This window comes from Belonocnema kinseyi, chromosome 4, assembly GCF_010883055.1.
Source record: "Belonocnema kinseyi isolate 2016_QV_RU_SX_M_011 chromosome 4, B_treatae_v1, whole genome shotgun sequence".
NCBI classification, from domain to species: Eukaryota; Metazoa; Arthropoda; class Insecta; order Hymenoptera; family Cynipidae; genus Belonocnema; species Belonocnema kinseyi.
In genome coordinates this window covers 33022167-33032075 of record NC_046660.1, presented here as the reverse complement: position 1 = coordinate 33032075, position 9909 = coordinate 33022167, and the positions used below count along the sequence as shown (strand labels likewise).

The 9909-nt window shown below is 29.0% G+C and overlaps 1 protein-coding gene across 3 annotated transcripts in view; it reads left to right on the top strand.

Annotated features, from left to right (window-relative positions):
- Positions 1-9909, top strand: part of LOC117171411 (calcium-dependent secretion activator) — a 46691-nt gene that overhangs the window by 8724 nt on the left and 28058 nt on the right. The window contains exon 1 of one of the 3 annotated variants that reach the window (XM_033358705.1): positions 8317-8526. The exons of the other annotated variants lie outside the window; for them this stretch is intronic. The gene's annotated coding sequence lies outside the window, so the exon portion shown is untranslated. Of the gene's footprint in view, positions 1-8316; positions 8527-9909 lie in introns of those variants that run through there. 3 annotated transcript variants of the gene reach the window in all.

Sequence of the window (9909 nt, the reverse complement as noted above, 5' to 3'; positions counted from 1 at the left end):
AAAAGGGTAAAGCAATCACTGGTGAATATTATGCATCATTATTAGAGCAGCTGAAAGAAGAAATTTAAAAAAAAACGACCACATTTGGCGAGAAAAAAAATTTTCTTTCATCACGACAACGCCCGAGTTCACACATGCTTCGTTTCAATGGCTAAAATTAAATAACTAAAATTTGAATTGGTCGAACACCCACCATATTCACCAGATTTAGCCCCCAGTGACTTTTTCTTATTTCCAAACTTGGAAAAATGGCTCGGTGGACAGAGATTTCCAAACAACGAAGACGTCATTGCCTCTGTAAGTGCTTATTTTGAGGAACTTCCGAAAACGCACTTTTCTGAAGGATTAAAAAAACTTGAAAAGCGATTGACCAAGTGTATAGAGCTCCAAGGAGATCATGTTGAAAAATAAAAAAAAATTTACCCAAAAAAAATTGTTTTTATACTTCATTCTAAGGACTTATTGAACTACCCTCGTATTTCGTAATTTCCTCGATTCTTTCCGTGTTAAGTAATTTATCAGAAAATAGGAACTTGGACGGAGTTTAATTTTATTGAACGGCTTTTTCAATGATACTTAATGGTGATCGATTTATTTATTTAAGGGAAGCAAAAATACCGTACGGCTTTTCTAATCCCCATTGACGTCATTAAGCTGTTATATATCTACACTACCATTCAAAGGTTTGGATCTACCTCTTTTTTGATGATTTATTAAGTTCGCTTAATTTTATATATGTCAGAGCTAAAACTTGTTCTCTTTAAAGGATTAAATTCTCTCAAAATTCTGTAGAAAAAGAGTCCAGGATGAAGTCTATTTCTTTATTTTTCAAGGAGATCTAGCAAGAATGGTGTATATTTCTATGTATTCTTAAGTTTTCAATAACTTCCTTAATCATCAATATTTGTTAATGTTCTTCGGTTCATTTTGAAGCTATTTTTCTACTGTTTCGCAACAGCTTATGAGCATAAATCTAAAAAAAATCTTATCAGAATGCAAGAGTTTAAGCTATTTTTCCGCAGTATCGCAGAGTGTTATGAGCGTAAATCAAAAAACTTATCAAGAACTTAAAGTTGTTTTATAATAATAAGCTGCTGCGATACTGTGGAAAAATAGCTTTAAAATAAGCCCAAGAACATTAAAAAATATTGGTTATCAAGCAAGTTAGTAAAAATTTAAGAAAACCTTGCAATTTACACCATTCTTGCAATATCTACTTGAAAAATAGACAAATAGGCTTTAGCCTGGGTTTATTTTCTACAGAATTTCAAGAGCATTTAACACAAAGAGAAAATATCTTAGCTCTGACATATATAAATTAAGAAAACTTAATCAATCATCAAGAAACAGGTGGATCCAAACTTTTGAACGGTAATGTAAATCACTTAGAATTTTTAAATATAATAAATCATAGTGAATTAGCGGCGAAATAGAACCTTTCTTTTTCAAAACCACTGTCTTGTATTTGTGACTTCGAATGTAAATTTTTTATTTACGGAAAAAAGGCTTTTTAAATTCAAACAAATTTTGATTTAGAATATTTAATTTTCAAAATTTGATAATTTCTGACTTGGAGCAGGGATTGATTTTGTAAATTCTCTATTTATAAATTAGAATTAAATTTATTTTCCGAAATTTCCCTTTCCCTGTCAAAAATTAACTGTTCCAAGACAAAATAATAAGTTTTTATGAAATTCCCTGTTCCAAGTAAGGATAATTATTGTAATTCTTTACGTGATTTTTTTCTTTTATTCTCTGCCACAAAGTCGAAATTATAATTATTTAGTGAAATCATCTGTCCCAACACAGAATTACAATTCTTTTAGAAAATTCTCTATACCAAAAGCCACAATTAAATTAATTTCCAAAACCTACTCAAAGTCAGAACTATATTTACTTACAAATTTTTATCGTATAATTCAGAAATATAGAAACACTTTTAAATTCAAAGAAATTCTGATTTGGAACAAAGAATTTTTAGGATTTGGCGTATTCTGACTTGGAACAGGGACTATTCTGGAGAGTTCTCTTTTTATAAATCAGAATTAAAATTATTATCCAAAATTTTCTGTTAGATGTAAATAAACTACCTGTTTCAAGATAAAATAATAATTTTTACAAAATGACCTTTTCCTAACACAGAATTATAATTCTGGTAAAAAATTCCCCATGCCAAGTAGAAATTACATTAATTTTAAAAATTGCTTGCTCAAAGTCTATTAATTTCCAAATTTCCTATTATAATTCAGAAATATGGGTACTCCTTTTTTTCAAAATTTCGAAGAGGAAAGTTTCAAATTGTGACGAATTCCGACTTGGAACGGAGATTTTCTTTAACTTCCCTTCTTGTAAATCAGAATTAAAATTCTTTTCCAAAACTTCTGTTACGCGTAAAAAAATCCCTATCCAAAGCCAAGTTATAATTCTTTACGAAAATTCCCTGTTAAAAAGTCAAAATTATAATTCTTCACCGGAATTTCCTATGACAATTCTCAAAATGATGTTTCTTTACTGAAATTCGATGTCACAACTTAGAATTATATTTCTTTTAGAAAATTCACTGTTAAAGGTTAGAATTGTAATTCCTTTTTAAAATTACTTATTCTAAGTAAAAGTTATGCTTTTTTCATGAATTTCCTGTTTGAAATCAGAAATAAAGTAATAAAATATATATGAAAGAAATTTTAATTTGCATATTAGTACATTGGAGAGAAAAATCCCGGTCGCTGAAGTACATTCTGGGTTATTTTCCGTTTTTCCCGATTTTCCGTTCAAGTAGACACCCTGAAATGATATTTTTGATATCAGAGAAGAGTCCAAGTGTGATCTCCTGTAGTATCGAATATGAAAAATTGGCACGGGTTATCAATGGGAATGAGTCCAATTAAAGTCAAGGATAAAGAAAAGGGGCTAATTTTACGAGACCTTGTGGGCGATATAATTACTGATCGTTAAACAGTTTTGATGAAGCAAATTGGCTAAGAATTACGAAATTGTGAAATAATTCTTAGACACCATGCGGGCATTGCTAAATCGAAAACAAAGCAATTCAGATATTCTTTTGTGATTGTATTTATCGTAATTAGCAGGTATAAATATTTACATATATATTTCAAATTCAACATCTTTTTAGTATGAGAAGACGGAGGAAATAAATTAAATTTAATTTGGCAGATTATTAAAAAGTTTTTTTCCTTCTAAATCTAGATAAATAGTTTTATTATTCAAATTTGAATGGTACAGGTAGTTGTGGTCTAGGGATCTAGCGCAGTAGAAAAAACGGCCTGTGGTCAGGCGCGAGGTAAGAAATACACATTGATCGTTTCTATCTGTCCCCACAAATTTATTCCGCTTTGTGAAATGTTGGTAGTCACACCGGTGCCACTTTTCCTAATTCGAGCGATTAATTCAATGCCGCATGTGAGCAAGGACACTATAGCAAATGGGCCAACTTGATAATTAACTTGTTACAGTTTTGCCTCTAGACATTTATCAACTCGTTTACTAAAACCAAACATGGAAATTCAATCTCTTCGGCGAAAAAGAAAGTAAATTAGCAAACCTAAACTATTTGAATATGAATGCAAAGTATTATATTTCTCAAATTTATAAGGATCGATATTTTTTAAATTCATCATTTAATGTTTTATTTTAAATAAGAATTTCATAATGTTTTGAGACTGAATTTCTAGAAAAAATGCAAAGATAAAGCAATAGATTATCTATATTAAGGACGTTGAATTTGAAAGTGAATAACATTTCGGATCTTGCAGTGAAAGCAAAAATTAATGTAATAAATATGGTAATTTCAAGCAAATAGATTTGAAAACTTAAAAATGTTCAGGATGTTAAATTATTCAATAATAATTCAAGCTTTCAAGTTTAAAACTATACAAATGAAAAAATTTTAGAATGCAATAAAACATTCATATATTTTTCGTAAAATTATTTAAATTGTTTAAATTACAAACTGTCTTCCGGTGCAGAGTTTTCCGTGAAAAAAATTAATTATTTAAATTATTTATTTTTTATAATATCTCGTTTAGGATGAACGTTACAGAAAATTCCTTAATACTAGTCAGTGCCTTGGAATTAATATTTTCCATTTCTTTAACTTATGCAACAAAATTAGTTTGTCACAACTGGCGTTTTCTGGTAAATCTATGTATTTTTTAATGCAATGATGAAATAAATTACAATCCATAAAATTGTTCAAATCTTCCATTTTTTAACTTTTCTGGAAATTTTAAAATAAATGGAAATCTTTCGATTTCGAAGTTTTTTAAGATTATTTGGAAAGTTCCCAAGTTTACTGAAAGTGGAAAATAAGCTTTTGAAATGTTTTGAATAACTGATTGAAACGTTTCAAATTTATATGTAAATCTCCAATTACAATATTTGAAATTGAATCATTTTAAATTCAAATTCAAATACTTCGAAGCTGTTCTTTAAATTGAAAGCTTTCATTATATATCAATTAAAAACTGAAAACGTTTAAGTTTGAATATTATGAGGTTAAAACTTTGTAATCCAGATAAACTCAGATGAAGAATTCGCAGTCTTTAAACGTGAACAATTTTTCATCGAATCCTTCAAGGATCTTAAATTTTATAGCAAATTGGAAATTTTTAAACAAACCTTTTAAAAGATTAAAATTTAACAATTTAAAATTATCTGTAAATTAAGAAAAAAGCGTTTCATCGCTCATGTTCGTAAGGTATGACCTTCAGAAGTCAGTTTTTAGTTTAAAAATATTTCCATTTTTATTTTTTGTGCAAACTCTCTTTTCATATTCATGTAAGGTGCATTTGGATTTAAGTAGACGGAATTCTTTACAAATCTTAAAAACTCGACGTTCTAGGTCTAATAAGTAAAAAAGTTATGGCGTCTTAAAGAAAAACACTTTTATGGAAAAGAAAGCTCTTTTTGAAATATATTATTTTCTTACTTTGTGTTAAATAATAACATTTTTACTAGTACGCATTCACGTATAATACAACATAGTATTTCAAGACAAGCTAAATGTTCCATAAAAAGTGGTGTTCTTTTGGGACGACATAACTGGCTATAACTTTAGACTGGTCAGAGTTAGAATATTGTTTTTTTAGGTTTGCAGGAAATTGAGTGTACTTAAATCCAACTGCTTACAATGTTCAGCTAACATGTATAAGATAATTTTCCATAGTGTAATTACTGCTAGGTTTACTTAATATAGGGTGCCTACTCACCCGGAAAACATGGAATTAACAAGGAATTTTTATATACCTAGAAAAACTTGGAAATTTCAGGGATTTTTCTTTAAGTCGGGTACTTAGATTGATTTAATTTAGTTGAAATTTCGTTTAAAACAATTAATTTTCCAACTAAAAATTGAACTATTCTATTATAGGTTCAAAATGTATCACTTTTTTAAGTTGAAAACTCAATTATTTAGTTGAAAATTCATATATTTTCTTCATAATTCATCCGTTCTCGTAGAAAGTTAATCCTCTTGGTTGAAAAACAATTTTTTGCTTGAATTTATTCTTCTCTCTTGCCTGAAAAGCCTTTCTTATTTGCAAATTCAACTTTTGTGGAAAATTTGTATTTTATTGTTGAATTTTCATTGTTTTTATTTAAAATTAAACCGAAAATTGTACTAATACAGTTGAATATTCCATAATTTCAGTTGATAATTAATCTCTTTGATAGAAAATTAATTTTTTCAACTGCGAATTGTACTATTCAATTTTTGGTTGAAAATTTTTTCTTAGTTGAAAATCCATTTATTTGGTTGAATATTTGTCTTTTTTGCAGAAAATTAATCTTCTTGGATGAAAGTTTTGTTGTTAAAATGCAACTGTTTCGTTGAAATTAAATATTTCTTGCTTGAGAATTAAACTAGTTTATTGAAAATTTGCCTTTTTGCATTCTCATCAGAGAAGCTATTAGATTTGTGTAAAATATGACGCCTCCCCCAGTTTTTTTCAAATGTCCATGTTTTAAGACCCTCTGAATAAAAAAACAGGTTTTTACGAATGTTTCTATCTGTATGTATGTTTTGTGTAATGTATGTATGCATGTATTTATGTATGTGTGCACCATAACTTTTGAAGAAATTAATCTATCAGATTGGCCTTTGGTGCACTCTTTTAGTGTTCTAAACTAAAGGTCAAGTTCGTTAGCCAGCCATTTTGGTTAAAAATTCAAAAAGTTAGCACATTTTGAATATTTTTGAGACCACTTTTTTAAAATTCGAAAATTCTCTGTATGGATATTCATAGTATTTAAAAAGACAGACAATTTACCCTAATTACTTTTTTTCACAAAACCAGAAAATGACTAGAGTTATGGCATTTACGAAATTCCAAAAAACACGAAAATGAACATAAATAACGCACAATATAAAAAAAGTCAAGAGAAGAAAAATGTTAACTTTGTTTCGGTAGAAAATTCAATTGACAAAGCCTGAGTCACTGAGGCTAGGCATATAATTTAGAAGTTAAAAACCCGTCAGGCTGCTGTGTAGACCGAAGGTGTAACTTTTAAATCGTAAATATAGAATTGGAAAATCGCAAATTCAGTTTTTGAAAAAAACGGCAGAAGTTGCAAAAAAATGTGTAATAACAAAAGTTTTTTTTAGAAATAATGTGCATTTTTTTATACAAGACAATGAAACTACGTGTGTTTTAATGCCAATTCATGTTCTGAATTATAACAATATACAATTATAGAAATGATATTCAATTTTAGGGACAAATTCGAGTGCTTCGAGTTCGTTAAAGCCGAAGAAGCTTTAACAAAAGAGAATTCACAATCATAAAATTACTGTTGTCGATGCTTTGAACTTTAGTTTTAAAAAGTCTGTGCACTAGTGTGGGGAATATACGAAAACCGAGCATAAGGCGCGTGGTAAATACAGTATCAAGCGCGAAGCGCGAGATAAATATATTATTGAGCGTGAAGCGCGAGAAACAACAGTCGCACGTCACAGGCGCGATTAAACTTTTTTATTTGGTTGAAAATTAATTTTTTAACTGAGAAAGATCTCCTTATTTCCCTGTTGTATAGAGTTTTCTAACCACCTGGAAAATACTGTTCATTCAAAATTTGAATATGTTGAATATGCACTAAATTTCAAAGTATATAAAGATAAAATGAAAATTTGTTCTAATTATTATTCAAATTCATGTACTTCGCAAAGAACTTAAAGAAATAATTATTTGATGCTGATGAAATATTTAATAATATCTCATAATATAATATGTTAAAGCTGTCTAAAGTAAATATATTAATTAAATCACTAGAAATGAACTTGCAGCATTAAGCAATTGCGTATCATTTAATAAAGTTACTTTCATAAATGAAATACCAGTTATTGTATTTTACATATGAATTGTCAGGGTTTTTTTGCCCAGATTTATGTAGACAGGCTGCAATATTTCAGCATTTTTCTGTTAGAGTGTTCAAAATTTAATCTCAATAAGTGGAAAGCTTTTAAAAAATTAATAAGCTTGAAGTATCGAATATCATTTTATTTTGAGAATTTTAAATAAACGAATTCTACCAAACATTAATAGATCTCTTGCGTGGCTTGTGTTGAAAATCAAATTAAAGCGTAAAATTCGAAATTAGAATTACTTCATCTCCCCATTAAATCAGAGGGTTTTAACCTGATTTATAGCAGAATTTGGAATAGAATTGTGTTATTTGAATAAAAATTATAGCGAAAATTAAGAAGCTTCTGGAAAGTAGGTCAACAACTATTATGTTCTGCAAATACAAGCTAACCTTTTTAGTACTTTAAATCTCTCGAGGGATTTTTTTGAAACTTTTCAAAGCTTTTTGCCTTGTTTTACAAAAATTTTCTTCCGGAATTCCTTTGAGGCTTTATATCTCAAGTTTCGAGTGAAAAATACAAGGGTCTTTAGAAAATATAAGGGCAAAAATATGAAGCAGAGGGAGGGATCGACACAAAAGTTGGGTATATTGTACTTTAGTGTTGTTCATATGGGGAATACAGTTAGGGCTGATGAGTGTGTTTGCCGTAGTAGAAATAATGTGGGTTCTCATGTGTATGATATAAAGAAAAAATTATTCGTTTAAGCTGCTATTTGACAATATTGCAATGAACTAAGTCACAGAGGATTTGCGTGTGGAAATTGTGGAGATAGGAGTTAACGTGTGTATGTGTCAGGTGCCTCTTTTTTGCTAAGAGCAAATGAGTCCGTAGGGGAGCAAGAAGGACACCAGAGACAATCGATATATTTGCACTGTGACGGCCACGCACGTCTTTCGTTTGTTCAGTTAGTTTCCTGAACGCAGGGACGATTCACGTGGAAATCGTGCATGCGGGTGTTGGATTTTATATAAATTTTGTATAAATTTTCTAAGCCGATTCACGAACTGTGCTTCTTCTTTATATATTGATCTTATAGTGGGAACAGTTTCACTTTTATTTTCGTTCACATATTTTAAATCTACTGTTTTTGAAAAAGGAAGTGTCGTCAACAGTTTGTGATTATGGAAATTTGATAGCAACTTACGGTGAATTTTCAAGAAAACTCTTATCTCTTAGTTTTTGGAATTTTTTTTCTTTTCTTCTGAGTAATTTTGATTTATTGTTTGTGTTTCATCATTTGATTGCTCGAAATTTCTGTATTAGTTAGATGACATCTTCACCGGGTTTTCGAAAGATTTGGTTTTTAATTGAAAGAAAGTATCATAATTCTGAACAAGATTTTTTAATTAGCACTGGGGTTAGTAATATTTATTTTTATTCTGCAATTAATCCCGGACTGACTCCTCGCCGGGCTCTTCAGTAGGGCAATGTGAATCAGTCCTACCTTAGATATTACATTTTATAATTTAATTTACCTAAATTTCACTATAACGTATATTTTCCGAAAATGTTGAATTTGCTTTTAGATTTGGTAAATTTTGCAGTCAATTTTATACTGCATTTCAAACGCCGATAGGGGTTGAAACTTAATATAATTGACGTAGAAGTTCTTCTTTTTCAGGGTTGATATTTTTCTGGTCGAAAAATATCCCGATTTTTTGCCCGTTCGCGAACATTTGTCGCATTCATTGAAATTAAAAAGTTCAAACTGATAAAGCTGAAGATTTTTCCATTTGAAGTAATCAAAACTAAAATGGAAATTAAGACAGCCAAAATTAATTTCAGTTGGAAAAGTTTCAATTCAATCGTTTAAGAATGAATAATTTATATAATAGAAAAATACTAATATCAACAGGGTTAATTCTAAGGACTAAAAAACTATATATCACAATTAAACATTCGAAATGATGAAATAACAATTTAACAAACTTTAATTATTTAAAAGAAATGTTGCCACTCTTATCTTCAGAAAAATACCGCATTTTTATGTGCTTGAATTTCTTAATGTTAAAATGGACGAAATTGTTCAATGACGGTTTTTCCATAGAAACAGTGCTAAAATGTTTATTTATATTGAAAATAATAGATTACCAAAAGAAACTTAAAAAGCTTTATATTAAATTTTATGTGGAACAATATATGTCGAATAGAACTGGAAAAAATATTTCGTTATTTTAAACTTCAGACCTTCAGGTACATGTTCTTAAATTTTTTCCTCAGTCATAGAAATAAAAATGATTTTTGGTAACTACAGATTTAACAGCTCAAAATGCTCTCAAAATAGGGGAAATATGATGATTATTCACGAAAATAGGGGATTAAATTCTCTTAGATAAATAGGCACGATATTAAATTCAGTATGAAATGCTTTAAATTCCTAAGGCTTCGAGTCGAAATATATTGGATTTTCAACAAAATATTTGAATTCTTAATCAAAATATGAACTTTAAAGAAAAGTTAATTTTCAAGTTAAAAATTGCAAAGGTTTCGAAAATGTTGACTTTTTGATCAAAATTGAATTTCTCGTC